Source organism: Hemicordylus capensis, chromosome 14 (genome assembly GCF_027244095.1).
Source record: "Hemicordylus capensis ecotype Gifberg chromosome 14, rHemCap1.1.pri, whole genome shotgun sequence".
Lineage (NCBI taxonomy): Eukaryota > Metazoa > Chordata > Lepidosauria > Squamata > Cordylidae > Hemicordylus > Hemicordylus capensis.
In genome coordinates this window covers 8,298,256-8,323,809 of record NC_069670.1, presented here as the reverse complement: position 1 = coordinate 8,323,809, position 25,554 = coordinate 8,298,256, and the positions used below count along the sequence as shown (strand labels likewise).

General features: G+C 60.2%; 1 protein-coding gene across 5 annotated transcripts in view; it reads right to left on the bottom strand.

The window, feature by feature from the left end:
* MEF2D (myocyte enhancer factor 2D) overlaps window positions 1-25,554 on the bottom strand; it is an 89,939-nt gene that overhangs the window by 44,319 nt on the left and 20,066 nt on the right. For all 5 annotated transcript variants that reach the window (XM_053277873.1, XM_053277870.1, XM_053277874.1 and 2 more), the window contains exon 2: window positions 15,725-15,794. The gene's annotated coding sequence lies outside the window, so the exon portion shown is untranslated. The remainder of the gene's footprint in view (window positions 1-15,724; window positions 15,795-25,554) is intronic.

Below are 25,554 nucleotides of genomic sequence, written 5' to 3'. Positions count from 1 at the left end.
TCCCAGCCGTGTCTCGGAGATGCTGCTGCTGCTGCTGCTGCTGCCGCCAGGCAGGGAACTGGGCACCTTCTGCAGGCAGGCAGCGGCTCTGCCCAGGGCGGCCCCATCAGCCCCTCGGCGGGGGGGGCCCTTCCAGGGGGGGCCCTTCCACGGAGTCCCCCATTCCTGCTGCAGGCGGCAACCACAAGGCCAGCCGGATCTTGGTGAGTGGTGCTGCCCACCCCAGCCGGCCCCCCTCCTACTCGCCGAGAGACAAACACTTGCCCTGCGGAAGAATCGGGGCCGGGGTGCGGGGGGGGCAACTTGGCCGCAGGCCCGCAAGAGGCAGCTGGAGTCACTCAGGGACGGCAGGTAGGTCCCACCAGCAGGAAGCACGGCTGAGGGGAAATGGTTTCCAGCCGGTCCCCGGAGGAATGTCCCCCCCCCCGAGAGCGGGAGCGAGAAATCCATCTCCAATATTCCTGACCCAGATTGCAGCGTTCCCTGGAGAGGATCAGGTGCCAGCTGCAGCACCAGAGTCCCTGCCAAGTTCGGCACCATCTTGCGGGGGGAGCAGCCTCCTCTAGCATCGGAAAACCGGAGGGGCCGGAGGGGGGCACAGCTGGGGAGCTGCCGGAGAGGGCCCCTTGCCTGCCTGGCCCTTGGGGTCTCCAGCAGCCCCCCCACACACACACACACAACCCACACACAGCACCTCGAGCCCTGCACGGCCTGCGACCCACAAAGCCCAAACACAAGAGGGGCGAGAGCCGACCGGCAGGCAGGGCCAGGCCAGGCCCTCTAGGGAGGGGCCCCCTGAACTTCTCTCCCCCAGGAGGCAGGCTGGCCAGCTGGCTGCAGGCAGAGGCACCAGCCCCCCCCTTTTTAAAAAGCCGGCGGGGCGGCGGGGAGGGAGCTCAGCTCCAGGCCTTGCAGAAGGGGAGGGATGGAGCAAGACGGGCCGCCCCTCTTCTGCTCAGCAATTATTTCCGAGCCCATGGACATGATATGCAAACGAGCCACCCGGATTTGGAAAGCCAGAAGAGGGCCACCCTCGCGGCAGAGGGCCGCCTCCCCCCCTTCCCTACCCCTGCAAGTGGGGGGGGGGGGCCTGACACCCTCTGGGCTGCAGGTCCACTCGCCTGTGTCAGCTGACCCCCAAGGGCCAATCCTGGAGCGGCTCTTTCTCTGGGGTGGCGGATCCCTCCCTGGCAACAGCATCTCCAGGTAGGGCTGGGAAAGACCCCGGCCGGCCGGCCACCTTGGGGAGGCCGCTGCCAGTCTGGGCAGACAGTCCTGAGCAGGATGGGGCCCGTCTGCTTCCAGGCCAGTGATCCTCCCACCCCAGGACCCTCGCCGAGGCCCGGCAGGCAGGCGGAGGGAGGGCAGAGGGCTGGGCCAGAGCGCCTTCCTGGGGACCACCTTGGCCCCCTCAGCCTGCAGGAGAAGAAAGCCGGAAGCCCCTTCGCTCCGGGATTCATTGGGGACTCCACCGTTCCTCGTCCCTGCTGTGGTCTTCCTGGAGGCTGGGTTGGGGGGACACACGCCCTGGTCCACGGGGCCCCCGATCCCCCCATTTTTCAAATGGAAGAAGATGATGAGCATGAATCATGATCCCGGTCCCACTGAGGCATGTGTGTGTGGGGGGGCAGTTTAAGCATGAGGCATTTCATGAAGGCGCTCTGGCTTCCATGGCAACGAGACAGGAGCAGCAGCAGCAGCACCCGCAGGTATCGCGCACTTCCGCCTTGCACGGGATGCGTGGCCAGCCCCCATAGCAGCAGATGTTCAGCAGCGGGGGTGGTGGGTGGTGGGGGTGTTTGTTTTATTTATCATTCTTAAATACTGCCTGATACGTACCTCTCAGCAGCGGTGTGCAGAACACAACACACAATATGAAAGAGTGGAAATTCCGCAAAATGCCGTTTGATCCCATGAAAACAAATCCACTCCAGTTAGAAGCCTGCAAGGACAGAGGCGTCTGGAGGGTCTCCCTGAAAGCAAAGCGACTTCCAGAGGGAGCCTCTTCCAGAGCCCCGGGGCAGCCACAGAGAAGGCCCAGCCCCGAGTCGCCAGCAAACGAGCCGGAGGCAACCCGAACCGGACCTCTCCAAAAGGTCGTTCGTAATAGGCGGGAGAGTCCATGAAAAAGCAGGCGCTCTCGGAAAGACCTGGGCCAAGCCGTTAAGGGCCCCAGAGTCCTTCATGGGGGGCTATATTGCTCTCCCCACGGACACCACACAGACGGACATTAAGTCGCACCCAGACCTGGCTTTGCAAGCATCCATCCAGCACACACAAAGCCAGACTTGGAACAGTTGGGGGTGGGCATAAACCTCCACCCTCCTGTGCCCTGGATGAAAAATCTTGAAGGGTCACCTTCTCCCACAGGAAGCTGCTCGCCCTGTGACAGCACCCCAAAATGCCCCCTTGTGAGAAAATGAGGAGAGTCTTCTTGTCAGCTGCCCCTGTCCCAGGGAACTCCCTGCCACTTGGGGGTCAGACTGGCCCCCTCTATAAGGGTGTTTCTGCAGCTAGCAAAAACCACCTTTTCCAGTTGGCTTTTCCCCAAGTTCATGTTTTTCCTTTCCTTTTTCTTTTTGTTATCTTTTTTGGTTATGTTTGGGTGTTCTGTATTTACGTTATTGTTAGTTGTCTCCGCTGTCTTGAAACTTTCTTTCACGGCAAGATACAAACGTTCCAAATAAATATACAAGTGTGTGATGCAATAATGCTTAGCACTCGACATTCTGTGTTTGCTTTAAAAAGAGCAACAGCAGTTGGATATTTGTGAATGACTGGGGGGGGGGTTCCCAACGTTGGGCCTCAGATGCTCTTGGACTACAACTCCCATCATCCCCAGGCCATTGTGTCTGAGGATGACTGGAGTTTAGTCTGACATCTAGGGGGCCAGTGTTGGGAACCCTGAAGGGCAAGATGCAAATTGTCCAGGATTTCCCTACAACGGACCCTATACATGGTGTGACCCAAAATGTAATCAATTCCACATTACTCTGGAGTAGTCGGACCAAGCAAGCATGAATTGTCCCCTTTGCTAAGCAGGCTCCACCCTGGTTTGCACTGGAACAGGAGACTACATGTGTGAGCACTGCAAGATCTTCCCCTCAGGGGATGGGGCCGCTCTGGGATGAGCCCCTGCCGGCTTGCATGCAGAAGGTTCCCAGTCCCCTCCCTGGCAGCATCTCCAAGAGAAGGCTGAGAGAGATTCCTGCCTGCGACCTGGGAGAAGCAGCCGCTGCCAGTCTGTGCAGACAATCCTGAGCGAGATGGACCCAGGGTCTGACTCAGTAGAGGGCAGCTTCCTATGTCCCTCCCAAGTACAGGATCCTACGACCCTCTTACTGGTATTACTGGCAGACTGAAAGGAAGCCACGGTCCAAGAAAGAACTGCAGTCGCTTATAGACGGAAAACTCTGGTTGGAAAATGAAATTGAGCAGGCTGGAATATTGCAGCAGGCCGAGGGCTGAAGGGCAGCTTGTCCATTTTCAGACAGAGGGACCGAATCTCTGAACTGCCAGGATATTAATTTTGAACACACAGAGTGCACCTGGGTGCTCTAAGCAGAAGTAAAGAAAAGAACCTTTTTGGAGGGCATGCGCCATTAAATTTACAGAATCTGCTGTCATTTATTTCTATTATCATCATTTATTTATTACATTTATAACCTGCCCCACCTGAAAGGCTCCGGGCAGTGTACAACCACCAGTTGCACTGACGACTCCTAGCTCTGCACAGAGGAGAAGCTTAGGGATGGTGACTAGCCGTGGGGGCTACATGGAGCCTCCATAGTCAGAGGCAGTCTGCCCCTGAACACTAGTTTCCAGGCTGCAGGCAGGAAGCAGGATGCGACATGGAAGCAGCTCGTTCAGGGGTGTCCAACCTGAGGCTCTCTGGCTGTTGGACTACTGCAGCAGTGGATGATGGGGCTTGTAGTCCAACAGCAGCTCAGGTTGGACACCTCCGAGCTAGTCTGAGCCTTTGGTCCGATTCAGCAAGACTCCTCCAAGTTCAAATGCTCGGGACCCACGAACCTCCCGGATGCATGGATCCCACTTAAATCAATGCAAAGAACTGCCCCCCCCCCCGGCGGCAGTAATCACTCGCAGAGAGGAGCAAGAGGCCATTAAGGCGCCCCCACCCCCCACCCCCCTGGGCACCCTGCGGGGCATAAAATAACCAGCCGCCGGCTCTGCCCGCGAAGGGGGTGCCACACACTCGCTGGCTGTCAGCGTTGTCACTGCCAGCACGGGGCTGATGCCTGGTAATGAGGAGCTCGGGCGTGACGGATGAGAGGCGGCCTCATTAGGAAAACCACCCCTCGGCTTCTGCAGGTTCTCCTCTCCTCCTGAGCAGGATTTGGCAGCTCAGAGCCACCACCGGGTTTGTGGAAGGGGCGGGGGAGAAGAGCCGAAGCCAAAGAGGAAGGAGTTGCAGCGGCGGCGGAGGATCGGGGTCCTTAATGACCCCTTTCCTGCAGACCTGGAGGGGCGCAATAAATAGTCAGAAGTCCAATGGCCGGCTGGAGGAGACGCCCCCACCAAGGCTGGGCCAAGGGGTCTGGGCCAAACTCCAGGCGCCGAGGAGGCCGAGGCACAAACAGGCCCGGAGCAGCCTGTGTGCAGCAGGACGCCGTGACGCTGCCAGCCAGGGCCCAGAGGCTGAAGCACCAGGCCAGGTGTCACAGACAACCCGTGGGGTCAGCAGGAGAGCTGGCCTCGTGGGGGCCGGCGTGAACCGCCCCCTTTGCTAAGCAGGGTCTGCCCTGGTCTGCATTTGGATCGCACGGATTCCCCGCAGGGGCCGGGGCCGTAGCTCAGGGGAAGAGCATCAAGGTCCGGCAGCATCTCCAGCTAGGGCTGCGAAGGACTCCCGCCTGAAACCCTGGGGGATCAGCGGCCCGTCCGCGTAGACAATGCTGAGCTAGTCTGCCTCGGCACAGGGCAGCTTCCTGGGTGGGACCCAACCCACCCTTCCGGCGAGAGGTCAGGACTCCCAGCCCTGCAGAGCAAAAGGCGTCCTGGGCCTCCCGTCTGGCGCTTGCAGCGCGGAGAGAACAGCCGCTGTGGCTTCCCCCCCCCAAAAAAAACCCCACTCCTCAACATGAAAACATACTGCGCACGCGGGAAGGGGGGGTGTTATCGGCCATATTGCTGGGGGATGCTGAACACTCAAGGATCTCGCCTCGGGAGCAGTCGCCAGAAACACCGCCGAGAAGCTGGTGGATGTGCAGGTGAAGCCCTGCCCAGAAAGAAGGAGAGAGACGGGGAGGCAGGCTGGACACCAGGAGCCGGCCAGGACCAGCCAGCCAAACCCCTCCTGGGGGGCTGGGGCCACCTCCCTCCCTCCCTCCCGAGGTCCCCTGACCTGCGGGCCATGGCGGCGAAGAGCACTGCTCAGCCCCACGGACAGCATCTCCCAATCCCCCTGCCGGCTCGCCAGTGGCGAGCGCCCCCAGCCCTCTGGCGAGCAGGACGCCCGGCGCCAGGCAGCTCTCCTCCCCAGAGGCCTCCTTCCCACGGCCACTTCTGAGCAGGCAAGAGACGGCAGGCTACCTCTTCTGGGCTGGGAGGGGGGCTCCCCCTGCCTCGTAGCCCCTCCAGAAGAGCCAGAAAGGAGAGAGGGGAGGAGAGGGGGGGCAGCGGGAGGGGGACCCTGCCCAACGAATGGCTGTGGGGAAGTGCTGGGCCAACAAGCAGAAGGTTGCCGGTTCGAATCCCCAATGCTGGTACTACATTGGGCAGCAGCGACAGAGGAAGGCGCTGAGAGGCATCGATCCTCTCATCCTGCGCGGGAGGAGAAGGCAACGGTCAAGCCCTCCTGGATTCTACCAGAGACCACCACAGGGCTAGTCTGTGGGCGCCAGGAGTCAGATTCAAGCCCAGCTTTGCAGCTCCCTGCCAGGGACACGTGGAGGCTGGGGTTGAATTGCCCCCTCTCCAGCTCTGGGGAAGGCAGGAAGGGGGGCGGGGGAGGGGGAGGGGGAGGGGGAGCTGCTCTCCCCCCCCCCAGCCAGGTCACCTTCCCCATCACTCAGGGGGCCCCCCTGGCCACCAGGCGGGTGGCAAAGCAGCCCTTTGCAAGCACCGTGTGGAATCCGCGAAGCAGCAGCAGCAGCAGCAGCTGAAAACGCAGAGCCCCAAACTAGGGCAGCTGGTGCTCAGCTGCGCAGAAGGAAGACATTCTGTGCAGGCAGAGCGAGCGAGAGAGAGAGCAGCGAAAGCCAGGACGCCGCCCCTGAAAGCCAGCCTGCTTGCTGCCCAGCTCTCCTTGGGCTGCACCCACCACGTGGCGGGAGGGGGGGCCGCTTTGCCAGGCCGGCTCGGGCTGCCCCAGAGTCTGGCCCGGGACCCGCCAACCAACCAACGGGAGGGGACAGGCAGGGACAGGAGCCGGGCCCTGCTGCCTGCCAAGCGGGGCTCCGGGCCAGAGCTCCAGGCTCTTCCCTGCCTTGTATGGAGTGGGAGCCGGGCCCTCCAGCCCCGTTATCTCCTCCTCCTCCTCTCCCAGGCCTTGGCAGAGAAGGGCCCTTTCCCTCCCCCCCCCTCGCATGAGAAGACCCTGAGCTGGCACTCGGCCCCCCCCCGGCCCCGGCCCCACTTTCTCCCTTCCCAGTCCCAGCAGCCATGTGGGGCGGGCATCCTTCAGCTCAAACACACACACACACACACACACACACACACACCCCTCTTGCAGAAGGAAAGGGGCCTGCTCACGTCCCCCCGGCTGACTGCGCAAAAGGGACCTTTCTGATGTGGGGACCTTTCTCTTGCCTGAGCAGGGGGGAGAGCAACTGGGCCCCCTCTGGGGGCTCTTGCTGGGGTCTCTCTGACTTTTTGGGTTGCGGGCCCTTTGGCGACAGGCTGCCACCTTCATTTATTCTTATTTCTCCATGCAAACCACTTGGGGAGCTTCTGCTGAAAAGCAGCCTCTGAACAGTCTCTTGCCCAGACTCTGAAGCCCAGGAGGTGGGGCCTGGGGGCTGAGGGGCGGGGCCTCCAAGAGGAGGGCGGAGCCTGGCAAACATGGGAGGGCTGGTGAATGTGGTGGAGGGGGGGGCAAGAGTGGAAGCCAAGCACCCCCTCCTGATTCTGGCACTCCATTGCGTCGTTCTCTTGGTCCCCCTGGAGACTCCGACCCAGACGCTGAGGCCAGGCAACCCTCCACCTGCCCAAGGTCCTGAAGCAAGCACCGCACACAGGGGCAGAGAAGGGGGAAAGGGGGCAGGGAATAGGGCCTGGCGACCCACAGGTGGCCCACCAACGGGTGCTGCTGCCCCCCAGGGATCCCCGAATGGAGCTGTGAGGGAAGGGGCCATGCACAGAATCCCTTGCAAGAGGGATCCCCAGATGTGGTTGACCACAACCCCCATACTCCTCAGCCACAGGCCACTGCAGCTGGGGAGGATGGGCTTTGCAGTCAGCAGTCTCTGGGGATCCAATGTGCAGGAAGCAGGAGCCACCACTGAGAAGGCCCTCCAGGCTTCTGCAGGCGGCAGGACAGGGAGGAGACCCTCAGGGGAACATCTGCCCATGCATGCAGGTTTGGATGTGGGGGGAGTCAGTCCCTGAGATACCCCCCACCCAAAAGGGGAGACGCAGCACTCTGAACTGGGCTGGGACAGGGCCACAGGGAGCCAGTGCGGCCCCGAGAAGGAGGTGGCCGTGGCTGCTTCTGTGGCAGAGAGGTCCCCGGGCAGGAGCTTGGCTGGAGGAGCCTCCTCTGGATCCCAGGGGCAGCAGGAGAGAAGGCCTGCCCCCCCCAGCCTGGGGGCTCCCCAGAGGCAGCTGGCGGGCCACTGTGGGTGCTGGACTGGAGGGGCCTCCTTGGGCCTGATCCAGCAGGGCTGCTCTTATGTTAGCCCAACGCAAGCCAAGCGGGACCTCGCTTGGGAGAGGAGGCCCATCACACTGGCTAGCACAAGGCCAGCTCTTCCGGTCTCTCCACCTTGCCCACCTCTGTGTTGACTCAAGAGTGCTCTCTCTCAGCATCTGTTTCCTGCCCCCTTCGGAAGACACTTGGAAAAGGTGTCAAGTGGCAGAGAACCTCAAAGGGGATCCGGAGAGTCAACTGCTCCCTTCCCAGGCCTGCAAGCAAACAAAGGCGGCTGGCCGTCCGCTTCCTGCTGCTCCTTTCACAGCAACCAAGTGCAAAGGGGTTCTGGCGGCAGGCAGGAAAAGCCTTCCAGCCGCTCGCTCTGGCCAGTTCAGGCCCTGGGCCCGTGGCCAGGAAGGCCTGGGCGAGGGGAGGGGAGGGGAGGGACCCAGGAGGGCTGCCTGGGAGGCCAAGCCAAGGCCGCATCCTGCAGCCGGAGAGATGCCCAAAGAAGAGAGCTCTTTCCAGTGCTGCCTTGGCCCAACCCGGAGAGGTCCGCCTCTCCGGACGTCAGTGGACTCCCGCCACAAGAGCCACCGCCCGGTGCCATCTGGGGTCCCACGGCTGAGAAGCCCGGCTTGAGCTGCCTGCTCTTCTTCTGGCCTTTGCGAGTGAGGAGGGCAGCTCGCGGACTTTCAAGAGAGACAGGAAGGATGCTGCACATTCAGAGAAGGCGCCTGGGATCTCCTGAGCTGTAGCTGTGGGGGGGGGGCCCCAACAGGCCCCCAGAGGTTGCTTTGTGTTTAAATGTGTATCCTACATAGTCATTCGATGTATTTCATTTATGTCCATGTTTATTGATAGACCGCCCTTTGTCCTCAGACCCCAAGGCAGTTAGTGACCAGATAAAAACAGTTCAATTAAAACGGAACAAATTCAGCGAAACGTTTAAGAGCAGCCAAGGACAACAACTCACTGACCCTGGCCAGAAGCCTGAATGAAATGGACCGTCTTCCCTTAGAAGTATACGGCCATTTAGATAGAGAATATATACCGCTTGTGTGTCCGAAGCTTAGCTAGATGGAGTGTTTTAGAATGCGTGGCTCTATCTCTTGACACAGACTCCAAAACACTTCCTTTATTTAAGTTTAACACACATAAATGTTATGAATGTGGATCAATTAAAACACCATCAAGTCAATCTAGCCATATGCACACCCGTCTAAAGAGAGTTTACTTCCCTTAAAGTTCAAAGAGCTCAAGTTTGAAATATGGGACTGATTTTTCATCAAAATCCGTGTCCGCCTGCCTCCTTTCTGCAAACATTTTTATACATTAAATTTTCAAATGTATGGATCATCATAACCAGCACGCGCACGAAGGAGGGAATTTAATGTGGATGCAAGACGGAAGGGAAGAGACTCGGCACAGTGGCAAAAGTTACCCCAAGAAGAAGGTGCCCCACCCTCTGACACCCTCTGGAAACATTTCCCAGACCAGCATGCCAATCAGACACTGGGGCCCTCGGCCGTGGGTCCCCTGATGTTGTCAGACTACAACTCCCCAAAGGCACTGCAGCTGCGGATGGTGGGAAGAGCAGTTTGAGAACAAACCCAAAGTGGAGAAACCCGGCATCAAGCCCGCTAGGGCTATGGGACCGCTGGGTAGAAAATGTAACCATCAATCAATCTAAGTCAGCCCCTCATTATGAGAGCCAGGTGTGAACTTGTCTCCGGCTAAGACCAGAAGAGGCGGCCTGCTGGATCAGGCCCAAGGAGGTCTCTCTAGCCCACCAGCAGCCTGTTCGCCACAGTGGCCCACCAGAGGCCTCCGGGAAGCCCCCAAGCGGCAGGTGGGGAGGGCGCCCCCCCAATCCCGCCCTTGCTTGCACCCCTGAAACTCAGAAGCGGCCTCCCTCGGAGCCTGGAGACAGCTTGGAGCAAAAGGCCTCCCCGTCTTAAGCCGGGTGGGGGGGCGGTTGCCCATACAGACGACATCAGCACCGGGCTGTGTGTGTGTGTGTGTGTGTGTGCTGTGCTGTGCAGAAGAGGGGCAGCTGGCCTCCCCCTGCCCAGCACCAGAGAGACCCCGCTGGAAAAGGCCCCTCTTGCCGCTCGCAGCCAGCGGCTAAACGGAACATCTCGCTCCACTCCCCGGGTGAGTCAGTCATCCACCTGGGAAGGGATCCTGGATTCAAGAGTGGAATTTATTTGCACATTCTGCAGTCCAGGACTTCCTTAAACACAACCCTACCCCCCCCCCAAACCTACACTGGTTTATACTGCTTTTTAAAAATAATTTTTTAAAAGAAGCTCACGGCGCCCCCAACGTATCCTGAGAACGGCAATCTGGCAAGGATGCTGCTAATTCTCCATTAACAGACCCCAGCACAGCACTAAGGAGGACGGCACAGTGCCCTGTGGGACCCTAAAGACTACCCACATTCTTCTAAACACAGCGGCCCCCAGTGTTCTGTGTAACAGGGATTCCCAGAGGTTGTGGACTACAACTCCCATACCCCCCCGCCAAAGGCCATTGCAGCTAGGGATGATAGGAGTTATAGTCAACCACATCTGAGACTGGGAACTCTGCCCCCAAGGTGAATTGGACTCTTTGCACTGGGGTTGGACCCCCAGAGCTGTTTTCACAGCCAGGAACCACTGCCACAGAGAGAGAGAGAGAGAGATCTGGTGGGGGGGGAGAGAGAGTCACCCTCTGGCATTTGTCTTGACAGAGAAATGGAATGACAGTTAAGCCAGCCTGAACACATATGGACAAAGCAGCAGCCTACGGAGTCCGACCCTCAGTCCATCTTGCACAGGACTGTCTGCTCTGATAGGCAGCAGCTCCGACCAGCAGGCAGGCAGGCGGGGGGTCTTTGCTCCCCGAGACCCTTGGAACCTGGGCCGCCCTCCAGAACCACCACGGAGGCCCCTGGTGTGGAAGAGGCCGCACCCTCGCCCGGCACCTCCGACTTCTCTTGCAGGCCGCAACTCCGTCTCACACCAGCAAGTGCCCAACGTGCACCAGAGAGGCTCGGCCTTGCGTGGCACGTGGACCGCTTGGGGTGACCATCATGGCAAAGGAGGGCACGGTGCACATTGGCGGGAGAAGTCATTTTGGGAGTTCTGCACATGGCCACCCTCAGTCCTGACCAATTCAGGAACCTCCCGAGAAAAGCGACGAGAAGGGCCCGGAGAACCAGCACCACCACGAAGCCAAGGCCTCTCAAGGATGGCAGAGTCACCCAGTCCACAGGATTCTGCCCTCTGGCCCCTCAGACGCTCCAGCAGCGGCATGCACCTCCACAACACCCAACTCCCAGAGGTGACGGGGGTCCTTTCCCTCCCAGGAGTTGGAGGCAGTGCCTGTGGTTCTTCCTTCCCCGCCTTTCATCCTTGACAGGGACCGTGGCTGGTCCCGGGTCTCATCGTCCCCTGCCCCAATTGATGGCTCTATGGCCCATCTTCCTTTTTTTTGTTGCAAAAAGCAAGTTTCTAGCCCTTAAGGCCGCCAAGGTATCTCCAGGGAGCCCAACCAAATCCCAAGGCAGAAACCGAACCAGAGCAGTTTCCCCAGCACACTGGAGCCAAACCAAAGCCAAACATGTCTTGGCCACCTCAGAGCATTTCCTGAAGAGACAGAAAACAGCAACCTCTTCAAAACAAGCCATTCTGAAATCAATCCACTTGCAACTGAATGTTTGCAATGTTTAACTTTCCTGGGTTTTTAAAAATCCTGTTAGATACATTTTGTTTGTAGAACCCTTTAAGTCATGCAAAAACAAACTTTCTAAAGAGGGTAAATATTTTTCCCCCCCAGTTTGTCATTGGATTCATTGTCTAGAACAGGGGTTCTCAAACCTGGGTCCTCCCCAGATGTTATTGGACTACAACACCCATCATCCTCAGCCACAATGGCCACTGTGGCTGGGGATGATGGGAGTTGTAGTCACACGGCGTCTGAGAACCCCCAGACCAGAATGACACTGCAAAGGAAGACGTTTGCTATTCTTCCACATGGACTGGATCCAGACTGGTCCAGAACCGCCTCAACGGGTCTGAGCCAGAACCGAACTGGAGAGTTTCAACGGCCCCGGCATGGAGCTAGCCTGGGAAGGAGGCCCCCTTCGCAAGGGCTTGTGGCTCTCCCTGCAAGATCCCTCTGAGATCCCAGAGGCGACATCTCTGTGGCCAGCTTCGTCTTTCTGTTCCGACTCAGCCAGAGCATCTGGAACTGTCCTGCTCAAGCATTCTGGCCACACAGGGGCTGGTCTGTAGCGCTTTGCTTCTGAATCCTTTCCGTTTTAAATTCACCCTTGGTTTTACCAATATTCATTGCCCACCACTTTGGAAATCTAACCGTTAGAAGTGGGATTAAAGCCAAGCCAAACCAACACACACACCCCACTCCTGCCACCCCCCACCCCTTCCCTCTGGGGCTTCCACCTGTGCCCAACTGGGATTGCCACCTCCCTGGGGCAGAGACCTGGCCCCTTGTCACAGCCACCACGCCCTTCCAAAAGCCCTTCGGAGAAGGACGGAGACATCCCCTCCCCAGTGTTTTCTCCGGTATGCAAACAGACACACTTAAGTCAAGCAACGGGCGAAAACGCATGCAATGAGTGGACTAAACAGACCTCAGAAGAGCAACCACTGCTGGCCCCCCTCCACCTCTGCCACTTTCCTCTCGCCTGCCCTTCAAGGAAGATCCTCGGCTGCCCCCAGAGGCCTCACAAGCTCATGGAGGGCCAGCCCACCCCCACCGATTCCTTGGCAGGGTCTCTCGATCCTGTCAGCCTCCGCGGCCCACGGGAGTCAATGCTGGTCCCGGGTTCAAGCCAGGCAAGCCCTGTCTCGGGGGTGGGCCAAGACCCCTGCCCCAGACCCAGGAGACGCTGCTCTCAGGCACTGAAGGCCACTGGGGAGAGCCCAACTTGGGAGAAATGCTGCCCGCCCGAGATGGCCAGGCTGGGCCGAGCAGTGCTGCGCTCCAACGCCAACGCCCAGGTTGTTGAGGGTTAGGGTCCGCAGAAGAGCTGGGGGGTGCAAGCCGCAGCATCCGCCGCTAAAACTACCACCGGGGCTGGGGGGAGCCTTCTCTGCCGGAGAGGCCCAGAGTCCGATTCGGCAGCTGCCGAGTCCTGTGGGCTTCGGAGGAGGCGGCGTGGCTCTCGGGCCACCAGAAATCCACACCCCCCTGGGGCAGGAAAATTAACGGAGCCACGATTGGGCTGGACAACCGGCCCCCCAACTGCAGAGTGGCCCCCTCCTCTCCCATCCAGCAGCCGCCCTCCTCTTTCTCTCCGCAGAACTGAAAAGGCCCACGTTTCTAGGAGCCGGTTCTTTTTTTGATCTTTCCTCTTATTGATTTTTGAATGGCAGAGTGTGCATTACACAAAAGACCCTTTATTCAATTAAAAGGTGGGGGGGGGGCCCTGCTTGCCCAGGACTCTGCAGGCCACAATCTCATTACGGACGGCAGAGATGCTCACGTTTACGGGAACAGTAATAAAACGAGGACATACATTATGTGGGGAAACTTGAAAAGAAACGTACCAGCAGGGTTTAGAGACCGCCCGCAAATGAGCAGGGCTGCAGCACAATGTTCCTGTGACGGCCAGAGGACCCCACGTTGCTGAGGGCTTTCCTGGGGTCTGAGCATTCACACCCCACACCCCAGCTTGGCACCCCAGAGGCCAGCATGCTGCAAACCGGGTCCCAGAGGTGAGGCTGGCAACGGCCTCTTTCTTGAGCCGGGACATTCCGGGCCCGGGTGGAGTCGCAGGGGGCGGGGCCTGGCACAAGGGGGCGGGGCCTGGCACAAGGGGGCGGGGCCAAATGTGGCAGGGAGTGGCACCGACGCGGGGTAAGAGAGCACGGCTCTCCTGAGGGGCTCAGGCATTTAGGAAGCGGCCTTGCACCAGGTCAGACCCTGGCCCCGTCTAGCTCAGCACTGTCAGCACTGGCCGGCAGCAGCCCTCTGAGGTTCCGAGTAGCAGTCACTCCCAGCCCTACCTGAAGGTGCTGCCAGGGAGTGAACCTGGACCCCTGCTCACTGGGCAGAGGGGCACCTTTTTAACCTGGTGATTCTCTTGTATTGAGCAGGGGGAGAGCAACTGGCCCTCTCCACCCCCAGCACAGCATCCCTCCAGTGGCTGTTGCTGGTGTCCCTCTTAGGGTTTCTTTTTAGACTGTGAGCCCTTTGGGGACAGGGAGCCATCTTATTTATTTCTGTATCTATTTATTATTTCTCTCTGTAAACTGTTGGAACCTTTTGCTGAAAAGCAGTGTATAAATATTTGTGGTTGTTGCAGCACACAAACCAGATGCTCTATCACTGAGACGCAGATTCTCCCCAGTTATGAAGCTGCCTACTGAGTCAGGCCCTTGGTCTGTCTAGCTCAGTGCTGCCTACACCGACTGGCAGCAGCTCTCCAAGGTTCCAGGCAGCGGTCTCTCCATGGCTGCTTGTCTGGGGGCCACCTCCCGCCTCAGAGGCAGAATGCAGGGGAGCCTCTCCGCCTTTGCCCGTGGGCTTCTCGGAGGCACCTATAGTGGGCCACTGTGTGAAACAGGATGCAGGACGAGATGGGCCTCCTTGGGCCTGATCCAGCAGGGCTGCTCTTAGGTCTCTCCCAGCCCTCCCTGGAGATGCTGCCGCCAGGAACGGAACCTGGGCCCCTTTCTTGCCCAGCAGAGGCCCACCTCCTGAGCAAGGGCCCCACCTCCTCTCTTCTGGGTAGCCTCCCCTGCAAATACAAACCAAGGCAGACCCTGCTTAGCCAAGGGGGCTAAGGTCCACGCTCGCTGCGGCCAGACCGGCTCTCCTCCTCGGGGGGCCCAAGCAAGCAGCCTAAGGCCTTCTTCCAGCCAAGCAGGCCACACCCCAGCCTGGCCCGTCGCCCTGAGACCTCCCCCCTTCCCTTGGAGACCCTGGCCGGGAGGCCACAACCTGGAATGCCGGGTCAGACCTTGAGCCCTGGCCGCCCTCGCCAAGAGAGACAGGCCGCGTTTCCCAAGTAGCCGCTGACGGCTCTGGAGCCTGGGAAAACGGGAGCGTTCCCAGAGTCCAGAGAGGCAGGCGTGCCCGGCGGGCTGCCAGCTTCTCATCCCGGCTGACCCGAGCAAGCGTCAGCTCTGAGCGTCTGATGCTTGGGGGGGGGGGGAGGTTCTGTCTCTCTCCCCGCCCCCCTCCCGCAGCATCGCCAACTTCTTTTCGGGCACCAGGAGCGACAGCCCGATATGCAGAAAGCGAGCAGGGTTAGGGTCAGGGTTAGGGTCAGGGTTACCCTAACCCTAACCCAGAACAAGTCACGGGCAAACCAAAAAAGAGCTTTGCCGGCTTCCGTTCCCAAAGAGCACAGGAACAGAACCGGCAAGAAAACGGTTGCTTGATTATGTGTGTACACCTCCCCGAACCGACGTCTCTGGCCAGTCTACACCCATATAGAACAGATTAAAGCAAAAGATGGCGCATTAAAGCAACGGAGAAACCACCAGTCTGGTTAGAAAGCTGGGGTGAACAAAGGCCTCTTTAGAAACCTTCTGAAAAGTTGTCCGAGACGGGGAGACTCTCGCTGCAAGCCGGGAGCCCCTGCCAGAGGCTTTGGACCAGAGGGCTGAGCAGGGTCCGGCCAGGCCCTGCCCTACCCGGAAAGAGAGGAGAAGCCGGCCACGCCGCTCAGTGGGACCCAACCCAGGTCTCTCTGCTCTCCGGGGAAAGGTGGCCGTCTGCTGCTGGGGCCCAGCTCATCCCCGCGCTTGCGCTCCTACGGAGAAGAAACCCATCTCTCCTCCGCAACCTGGAGTGACACCCATCTTCCCACGGCAAGTGAGCCAGCCAAGACAGAGACACCCCAGGGGAACAACCTTCCTTTTTGCACCGAGGGAGGGGCTGCCGTCCTTTTACCTGGCTGTCTGGTCACTGCATCTCCGGCTCTCTTTGCAAGGCGGTTTGCAGGCAACACCCGTCAGTCAAACTAGAAAGAAAGAAAGAAAGAGAGAAAGATCCGTCACCACCTGCCCGGCATGGGAGGACGAGGACGAGGAGGCGGGGAGGCCCTCGCTGGCTCTATTTTTAGAAGGCTGTGATTTGGCTCCAAGTGTGGGAGGCGCTGGGGGGGAGGGGCTCTGTGGGTCCCAGGATCCACCCCCCGCCGTGCCCAGCCCTCCTCTGAGAGAGGCTGAGAGAGAGCACGGAAGACTTCCTTGAGGCCGTGAAGGGACTTCTGTGGCTGAGCCGAGGTTCGCACCAGGGTCCCTTCTGGCTAAGAGGGAAGGTCCTGTGGGGTGGAGTACCTCGGGGCTCAGCAGAGCATCCTTGAAGCCCACAGAGAGTGTTGCATGTGCCAAACGACAGCACACACTCAGGACAGAAGTGGCCCCCAGGGCCCCCTTTGCCAAAGGTCTGGAGTGCCCCCCTCAGGCTGCAGGCCTGGCGAAGCCGGCTCTGGCCCACGGAGGTGTCCGGCCCCGCAGTCGGCCGGCTTGCCTTCCAGGTGCCACAGGGCCACTCCTCTCCTCTCCGCAGGCAGCCTCGAAGCGGGAGGCCCCAATCCCTGGAGCTGCCCAGGCTGCTGGAGCAAGCCAGTAATCTGCTTAGCCCAACTGATAAGGCTGGAGGGAGGCAGAGAGGGAGAAGGGCCAGCCCTAATCGGACTTGTCAAGTGGAAGGTGACAGAGTATTAGCCCCACGTGGCCTCCGAGCCTGCTGCTTTCGGGACACATTCCACACGGAGCCAGGGAGGTATTTTTCCATTGGTAACTGGGAAAGGGATTGCCCTTCGCACCTGCGGGGAACCCCAATGCAAGAGCCACCCGGGCACTGGCCAATCCCTCCCCACCCACCCGCCAATCCCTGCCTCCTCCTGGGAGCGCCACCCATCCGCAGCCCCGGGGGGGGGGTCACCCAAGGTCAACTGGGGCCAGCTGCCCCCTTCCCCCGGGGCAGGAGCGGGCTGGTCGTGGCAGCCCAGAGAGCAGGACCGCTCCCCCCCCCCCGCCAAGAGCACAGAGGGAACTTCCATCACCCACACCGACCACGCGGTTCACACTCCCCACCCCACCCAAAAAAGACCCCCTCAAAGACAGAAAACCAAGAAGAGTTTTGTTTCTTCACGGTCAGGATTCAAAGAGCTGTTATGAGTCACCTGAAGAGCTTGCAGCAGCAGCAGCTCCAGAGAATTTTTTAAAAAGCCAACCACAGCTGAGCACCCCCCAGCCCGGCCAAACCACAAACTAGGTTTGAAATCGTCCCCCCCCCCCGTTTCCAAAGGCGTTTGCTCTGAAGCACATTGTGGGGGGGGGGGAGAAAGGCACTGTTGTGGGGGGGGGATGTAGCTGCAGCAGCTGAACCAGGAGGTGGGGGGACAAATAGCCTCCTCCCACCCAAGGAGGGGTGGGGCACCAGCTGGGTGACCAGCTGGCCATGGGGCTCTGAATTTATCCGCCCTTTATGGAAAACATTCGTGACCAGCCCCTCCAGGAGGCGGCTGCTCCAGGCGGCTCACAGAGACCACAACCAAACCCGCCCTCCTTGCCTTTCTCGGGGTGGATTGCAAAAGACTTCTGCAGCAGGACGGCACAAAACACACAGTCCCCACCAGTGGTGGGGAGAAGAACATCGGAACAGAGGAAACTGCCACATACTGAGTCAGACCCTAGGTCCACCTAGCTCAGGATTGTCTGCACAGACTGGCAGCGGCTTCTCCAAGGTTGCGGGCAGGAATCTCCTCTCTCAGCCCGATCTTGGAGATGCCGCCAGGGAGGGAACTGGGAACCTTCAGCTCTTCCCAGAGCGGCTCCATCATCCCCTGAGGGGGGGAATCTCTTCCAGTGCTCACACTTCTAGTCTCCCTTTCATAGGCAACCAGGGCGGACCCTGCTTAGCAAAGGGGACCAGTCCTGCTTGCTACCACCAGGCCAGCAGTCAGTGCAAGGAGGCCGGACTCCCGCAACCCCGCTGGTCTCCTTACTCCTGCAGTCAACAAGGTAAGACATCCCGCACTCTTCAAGGAAAGCCCTCCTCTTGCCCCCGCCGCCGCTACATCACACGTGTGCCCTACCCTTCCTCCAAAGAGCTCAGAGCCAGCAGGGCCAGGCTTCTTCCCACTGTGCCATCATCACAACAACCCTGTGAGGGAGGTGAGGCTGAGAGAGAAGTCAGTGTCTCAGAGTCAGCCACTGAGTTTGGACGGGGATTTGCACTCGGGTCTCCCCGGACCCCGTCCAGCACGCTTAACCACGACACCATGCGGACGCTCCTAAAACGAACGCAAGGACAGTCATTCACACAAACACAGGTGTGCAGACCCCGGTCCGAACAGGGCTCCCCTTTCTCTGGCCTATCCTGAGCCAAACCTCTCCGCTTTTGCACCAGTGGGGGACACGAGCCAGGAGGCCACCAGAGGCTTTTGCAACGTCTGGGTGGGGGGCAGTTGTGAAAGTGACCCTGGGGACATGGGGCATGAGGCCATTATTCAGGGGCAGAACAACAACAACAACAACAACAACAACTATATTATGCATGCAGAGGGCCGCAGGTTCGGACCCTGACAGGGTCTCCAGGAAGCTTGTCACACGGGGCTTTGGAAAGCCCTTTCACTCACATCTCCTCCGGAAGGGAGGGGGTACATTCACATATCGGCCAGATTGACCCCCAAGTCCCTGCAAATGATCGGGGAGCAGTTCACACACAATTCACGTTTTTCACTGTGCACTCGCGTGTAACCTGATTTATATCCCGGGTTAAAAAAAATCCGCTATTTGTGTTGGGGTTTGGGGGACAACTTCGAATCTGCAGGCAAGCCTCCCCGTAAACCTGCTGTGCATCGAAGCCCCAGCTGGAGCTGTGGAAGATTCCTGCCTGAACCCTTGGAGGGCTGCTGCCAGTCAGAGCAGACAGTTCTGAACGAGATGGACCGAGGGTCTGACTCTGCAGAAGGCAGCGTCCTCACTGGGGTGTGATTAGCAGGTCCTTGTTTTCAGCAGAGAGACCGTTGGGGCTTATGCATTTCCCATCTTTAACGGGGCGGGGGGGGGAAGGAATGTGTGTGTGATTTGAAAAAGAGGATGCAGGGGCGGGGCGGGGGGGCTGTTTTGCAAGAGCGCCCAGGCCCAGCGCAGGCCGGCCACCCCGAGAGCGCGGCCGCCCAGGGCTGCAACTGTTAGAACCGCCAATTTCGTTCTCACTGATCAACTTCCTTCTCGCCCAGGAGAGACAGAAGTGAAACCAACAGATGGATGGATGGATGGATGCTGGGAGGGCAAGCCCTGAAAAGTGTCTGGGGGGGGGGGCATTTGCAGGAGCCAAGGCAGCCTGGTCTGGTCTGGAGGGCAAGCAAAGGGGGCCCAAGCCGCCCCTCCCTTCCACCTTCCACTTCCAACAAGGTGCCTCCCTGGGCATCAGCAGCCCCTCAAGGAGGAGTCTCCAAGCAGCCAGGTCAGCAGCCACAGTGACCCAGAAGCCCCCTTTCAACCCAGACTCGACCACTCAAAGTACGCCAATCCAGGCATTTGTATTTCTCACGCAAAACTCAAGCCTGACTGGATCCGACCCAACGTCCCGCGAGGCCAGCTCCCAGTTCCCAGCAGTAGCCAACCAGGCACCCCAGGGAAGCCCACAAACACAATCGCCTTCCCCTGTGGTTGCCCCCACCAAACACACACACACACACACACACACACACACACACACACACACACACAAACCCCTGAGATAGACTACTCCTGGACATGGAGGCCCTGTTTCCCAGTTCACAGACCTCTCCGTGAGTTTGTCTAGCGAGGGCACTCCTGCATCAGAGGCACAGACCTCCCCTGGGCCAGAGAAAAGCCCACCGCAGAGAGATCCCAGGGCCCCAACTCCACCCCTCCCTCTTTTCCTCTTTATCTCCCTCAGGGAGAGGGGCAAACACGGGGCCCCTCTCCCCTAGCGACACCCCTGGGTGGCAGCAGCAGCATGGGGAAGGCCGTAGCTATGGCTGCAAATGTTTATAGGCCACTTTTCAACCAGAGTTCTCAAAACGGTGTACACAGAAAAGGAAACCACAAGAGAAGACGGCTCCTTGCCCCAAAAGGTTCACCATGCAAAAAGCCACTGCTGCTGGGGCTGGATCGGGCCAGTTGCTCTCCCCCTGCTAAATACAAGAGAACCCCAGTTTAGAAAGGTGCCTCTTTGCTCAGTTAGCAGAAGGGCGGTTAGCTTTAGGGGATGCTGCACCCAGAAGCTGGAATGAAACCTCAGGACTGGCCAGACTTGGGATGAATCGGGGCTCCCCAGATGCTACTGGACTACAACTCCCATCACCCCCAGCCACAACGGCCGCATGGAGTAGTAGTCCATCACCATCTAGGGGCCCAAGGCTGGGAACGCCGAGTAGAAATACCGCAACGCCTTCGTCCCTGTGGCCGTGCTGTGTCACACGCAACTCAAACCCCTGCAGATGCCTCCAGAAACAAAAGGAAAACACAAACTCAAAGCAGCAGCTACGGAAGAGACCAAATCCTGAGCAAGACGACAGTCCGGCTTAGGAAACGGGCTGGGTCTCACCCGAGGCCAGCTTCCACCGCCTGGGGGCCTCCAATGAGAAGGCCCTGCCCAAAGCACTCCGCTGGTGGGCGAGATCCGGTGGGCGTCAGCAGAGCCGCCTAGTGAGGAGGGCCGGCAGACCCCTTCCGACAGCTGAGGCCGAAACCACTCAGGGGTCCGAAAGGGTCACAATTCGCCCCTCCAGCCGTACCTGGAAACAAATCTGCTGCAGCCAGTCCAACGCCTGCCACCCGGTGCGCCCCGAACCGCTCAGCCCTGCCTGCATCCCTCTTCCCCGTCTCTGCTCTTGGGCCAGCTTCTGGATGGGAATCGCCTCGGGGCAGAGACCTGGCCTCTCGGTCTCCCCAACATCCACAGACTGGGCGGCACAACCATTCCCTGGCAGTCGGGCCTGCTGCCTTTGCCAGGCTGCGCCCCAGCTCAAGCCCCCGGCAACCACCCGGAGTCTGGGTCCGAGTCCCACCCCCACCGCCTCGCCTGCTCCACCAGCCCCACACGCCCCAGCGCTGCCCTCCAGGCTCTCCTCTCATTTCTGACCTACTTAGCGGCCAGGCTGCCAAGGCATTAATGATTTAGAAGCCTCCGGCTAATCGCCTGCCAAGGTAGGCAGCAGCGTTATATAATCGGGCCGCTCTCCCGCCAGGCAGCAGCCAGGCAGGGAGCTCCCCCCCCCCCCGCCCCAGAGTGGCAGGTCTTCGGTTTCAGGGCCAGAGCGGGCTTGGCTGACGGGCGGATGGTCCGGGGGGGGGGGAGGCGGCATTGCTTGCACGGCGCGCGCTCAGCCACACTCCCCCGCACATGCGCGTCGCAGGCTGTGCCCCTGCCTGCAAAACCAGCCCGGCTTGGAGGAGGCCTGGGAGGGAAGCCATCTCTCGGGGGGGGGGCTGGCAGTGTGCCCCCCCCATCCCCGCAGCCAACTGCATCGTTGCTGCAGTCTGCAAGGTCCAGCAGGGCAGCCCCAGCCTGGGAGGCGAGAGGCCCGGGGTGCCCCCCCTCTTGCCTGGGGCTTCTGGTGGGGAACCGGAGGAGGCTGGCCTGGACGGGCCTCCCCGGGCCTGAGCCAGCAGCAGGGCTGCCCTTCCGTTCCGAAGGCCCACACGCCCCAGCCAGCCTCCCCGGCGGCGTCGAGCTCCGCTGCTCCGCAGGCAGGAAGAACCAGAGTCCCGCCCAGGCGGCAGCAGCAGCAACAGCATCTCCAGGAGGGCTGGGAGAGGAAACCACCCCCCCGCCGAGCCTGAACAGAGCTGCTGCCTGTCAGTGTGGACAGGACCAAGTGAGATGGGCCAAGGCCTGGCCTCTGTCAGGGGCAGCTTCGCCCTGCTCCAGAGGAGCCCTTGCCCGGCTTAGAGAAGACCCCCGTCCGCTTCTCCAGACTGAACTGGGAAAGAAGGACCCGCCCGGCACTCCGGAGAGCTGCTGCCAGTCAGAGTAGCCAATGGTCTGACCCACTGGGAGGCCGATTCTTGGGGCACTCTGCTTTCACGAGGTGGGGACAGAAATTCAGGGGCACAGCCCGGAGTTTGTAGGCAGCAGGTCCCAGGTTCGAGCCCTGGCAACAGCTCCAGGCAGGGCTGGGCGAGACCTTTGTCTGCCTGAAGAACTGCTGCCAGCCAGGGCCAAGGGCCTGACTCAGTCAAAGGAAGCCTCCCATCGTGTCTCTGGTGACTGGAGTGGGGGGATTACCGACAAGGAATCCGGCAGAGCAGCCTCTGGCCTCGGTGACCTCACGGGGGCCTCGCTCACACACCTCGAAAGCGACACTCACACCCATAAGGGCTAGAAACTTGGCTTGCTTGTTTAGAAGCCAAGAGCCGGAGAAGGAAGCGCCTCTGGACTGCCAACGGCCTCACTGGGGACAAGGAAGGAGGACGAGCACAAGCCAAAGGAAGGCGAGGCGCTCTGGGCAGGCCACGCCCCGGCCTGCCCTCCCTGCCTCCTTCCCCATGAGTCAGCAGCCGCTCCGAGGAGGCCCGCCAGGGAAGGCACCGGGCCCACGCAGCCTCCTGCGCAAACAGCCCGTGCGCTCGGGCTTGACTGGCAGCGGCAGCAGCCCGGCCTCTCCTCCCCGCCCCCCCGCCCCATGGAAACCAAAGACACACACACAGAGAGGCCCCCCCCACCCCGCATTCATGGCTGCCGCAACTCTACCGGTTCTGACAAAGCCCAGCGGCAGGCGGGGCGTCACCCCCCCCAGCGGGAATTAAGCCTCCCCCAGTCCAGAAGGAGGCTGCCCCCCCCGAGTGGGGCAAAGGGCCCAGAGGAGGCCCAAAGGGGACCACCCAAGCTGGCGCGCGGTTCCCCTCACGTGCCCAGGGCAAAGGTCACTCTGGCTACCAGGAAAAGCGGTTTCGAGGGGGAGGCAGGCGCAGGGCCAGCAACTGCTCGCAAGCGGCACTCCTGGGGAGGGGCCCCCATGCCCTGGGAGTGAGCCGGGCTGCTCCAACTCTTCCCACGGCACCCCAGGCCACCAAGCGCCCTGGCTGTAGCCTTTGGCCAGGACGGCACATAGCAGCAGTGGCGTGGGGGCAAATCACAACAACCCTGTGAGGTGGGCTGGCGGAGAGAGAAGAGGCCGGCTCAGAGTCACCCAGCGAGTTTGAAGGCTCTTGGGGATCTGAGCTAAGGCCGCCCTGGTCCCAGTCCAACCTCTGACCACGGCACCACGCCGGCTCTCTTTCACATACAAAGCACTCATGAGCTACGGAATCGGGGCTGGCACACACTCCACTTAAGCAAGGCCTGTCCCTGCTCAGTCACGGCCCCTATTTTAACTCTGGGAATGATCAGTGGGGCGGCGGCGGGGTGGGGGGCTCCCCTTCCCACTGGTTTCTGTGCACATCCACAATCATTAGGATGCTTCAGGAAAGAGTCAGCAGCACCTCGGACAGCACCAAGAGAGGTGGAGATGGCGCCACACCCCAGAGCGGGCAAGACGCTGCTCCAGCAAAGGTCTGGCTCCTCCTGAGGGCTGCTGGCCTTTTAGGGTGCTTGGCCCCGCCCCGGGAGGAGCTGCATTCTCCCCCAGAAGCCTGCCTTGCACCCCGTCAACTAGGGGGCTTTCCTGCGTGGTCCTTTTAATCCTTGCAAGGCTATTTTGTCACACGCCACCCTGTTATCTCGGACGGCGGGAGGTATGTGAACACTGAGCCCACCCAGGGTGGATTTGGAGGAACAGACTGAGGTGGGGAGTGCCGAACTTGTCAACCCGCAGAACGGACCGAACAGGGTCTCCGTCCTGTGGGGCGGGTGCATGCTTGACGCAGCCTGCCTTCTTTAGCCCAGAGGATTTGCGATACTCTGAGGGAAGCCACCACCTGGCCTCCCTGTCCCTGGACATCACCGGATGGAGGAACTGGAACCCACAACGTCGGCTTTCTTCTGCCACTGACAGCTCCTTGCAAGCAGACCCACTTCCTCAACTTTAAAAGCCTGCACGGGGCAGGGGATTTTTAGTTCCCGCAAACTCCTCTCTTGCATTCGGAGGGGCGGGGCGGGGGGGGTGCCTTGCTGGGCTCAGTGGCCAAGTCCCTGCTTTGCATGAAGGAGGTCTCCGGCTCAGCCTCTGGCATCTTCAAGAGCAGCTGCCAGCCAGAGCACAGCAATCAGCACTGGCCCAAACAAGAGAACGGGGAATGGATGCGCCACTCCAGATGGAGTTGAGTCCTCCCTAATGTATGCGGTGCGGGGCAGGGAACAGCAATCGTTGGCATGGGAACAGGGATTTGTTGTTGGGATCATCACGAACCGTTTTTCAAACAAACACACAAAAGTTCTCAAAGTGGTTTACACAGCAAATGAGAAGGAGATCGCTTCCTGTCCCCAAAGGGCAGGTAGCCCCTCAATCAAAGAAATGACACTGCACTATAAATATGCAAAATCAGGAAAGCAGACCGAGCGAAAGTCTGAGGAGCAACTCCTCACATTTGGGGGGTGGGGAGACGAGAGACACTTTTTGAGGAGGGAGAAAAATCTGTCTGGGAGATGGAAGATACGGGTGGCCAGGTGAGGCGAGAGGGTTCCTCCAAGTGGCGGGGAGGGTCTTCTCAGACGCGCGGGGGGGGGGTCAGCCCCCCTGGTCAAGATGGCCCGCCTTGAAAGGGGGAGCACATGCCATGAGACCCGACCAGCCAGAAGCCACAGGGAGCCGTGCTGGCTTTCGAAAGGCGAGCCCTTTGGGGACGGAGAAGCCTCTTGCTGATGATTTCGGCTTCCACCTAGACTGTTTGAGCACTTGGTCAAAAAGCAGCACAGGAGGCGGAGGCGGAGGCAGAGGCCTGGCACGCCACAGGATCCTTCCATGTGTACAGTGAGAACCGCCCCCCCCCAGGAGGCATGAAGGAAGACGTGCCAGGGAGCCCCCCAGCCCCAAAGCGCTCCCCTCGCCCCGTGCCTGGCCCGCAGTGCCGGGCGGTGCTTTTCCGAAGAAGGCTCTCCCCTCCCCACATCCGCCTCCCTCCAGTCCTATAATTAACACGGGCTCCCTGCCATGATATCCTGGAGTCCTGGAAAAGGGTCAGCACCTTCTGCATGCACAGCCCAGTCCCAGGAAGGGAGCAAAACTTTCTCAGCCCAAGAGAAGCCGAGGGAGGGAGGGAAAAGACACACAGAGAGCGCGAGAGAAAGAGCGAGTGCTGAGCTCTCCATCCCGAAAAGAGAGCAAGGCCGGCCTTCCTCCCCAGTTCTTTCCCGCCCTCGTTGACTTCCCCTGCCATGGTGCATGCAGGACCCGCCCAGACCCCAAACCGGAGGAGACCCCATCAGAGGACAAGGCTGGGGCCCCAGAGCAAAGCCCCCCCACAGACCCCCCTGAAGGGCAGGCCACGCCTTTGGAGAGCTCCAGGGCCCCCAGCAAGGCCCCCTTGCCTCTGGGGCACAGAAGCCGAGGGGAGGCAGGCGGCTTGGGGTGCAGGAGGTGGGGGGGCGGAGGCCAGCTCAGAACCTCGCTGCCCTGCCAGACACGGGGGCAAGGAGGCAGCGCTGCCCAGGCAAAGAGGCCCCGAGTCCAGCCCAGGCCCCGAGCCATCTCCCACGGACCTAGGAGCCAGCCCCAACATTGGGCAGCCAGGCGAGGGACGCTGGACAAGGTCCCCAGATCTGGTGATGGGCCGGCTAGGAGCGGGCAGGCCCCGGGGCTTCTCTTTCTCCTGGGCAAGGAGCTGGGCGACAAGTAAAGCTCTTCTAAGGAAAGA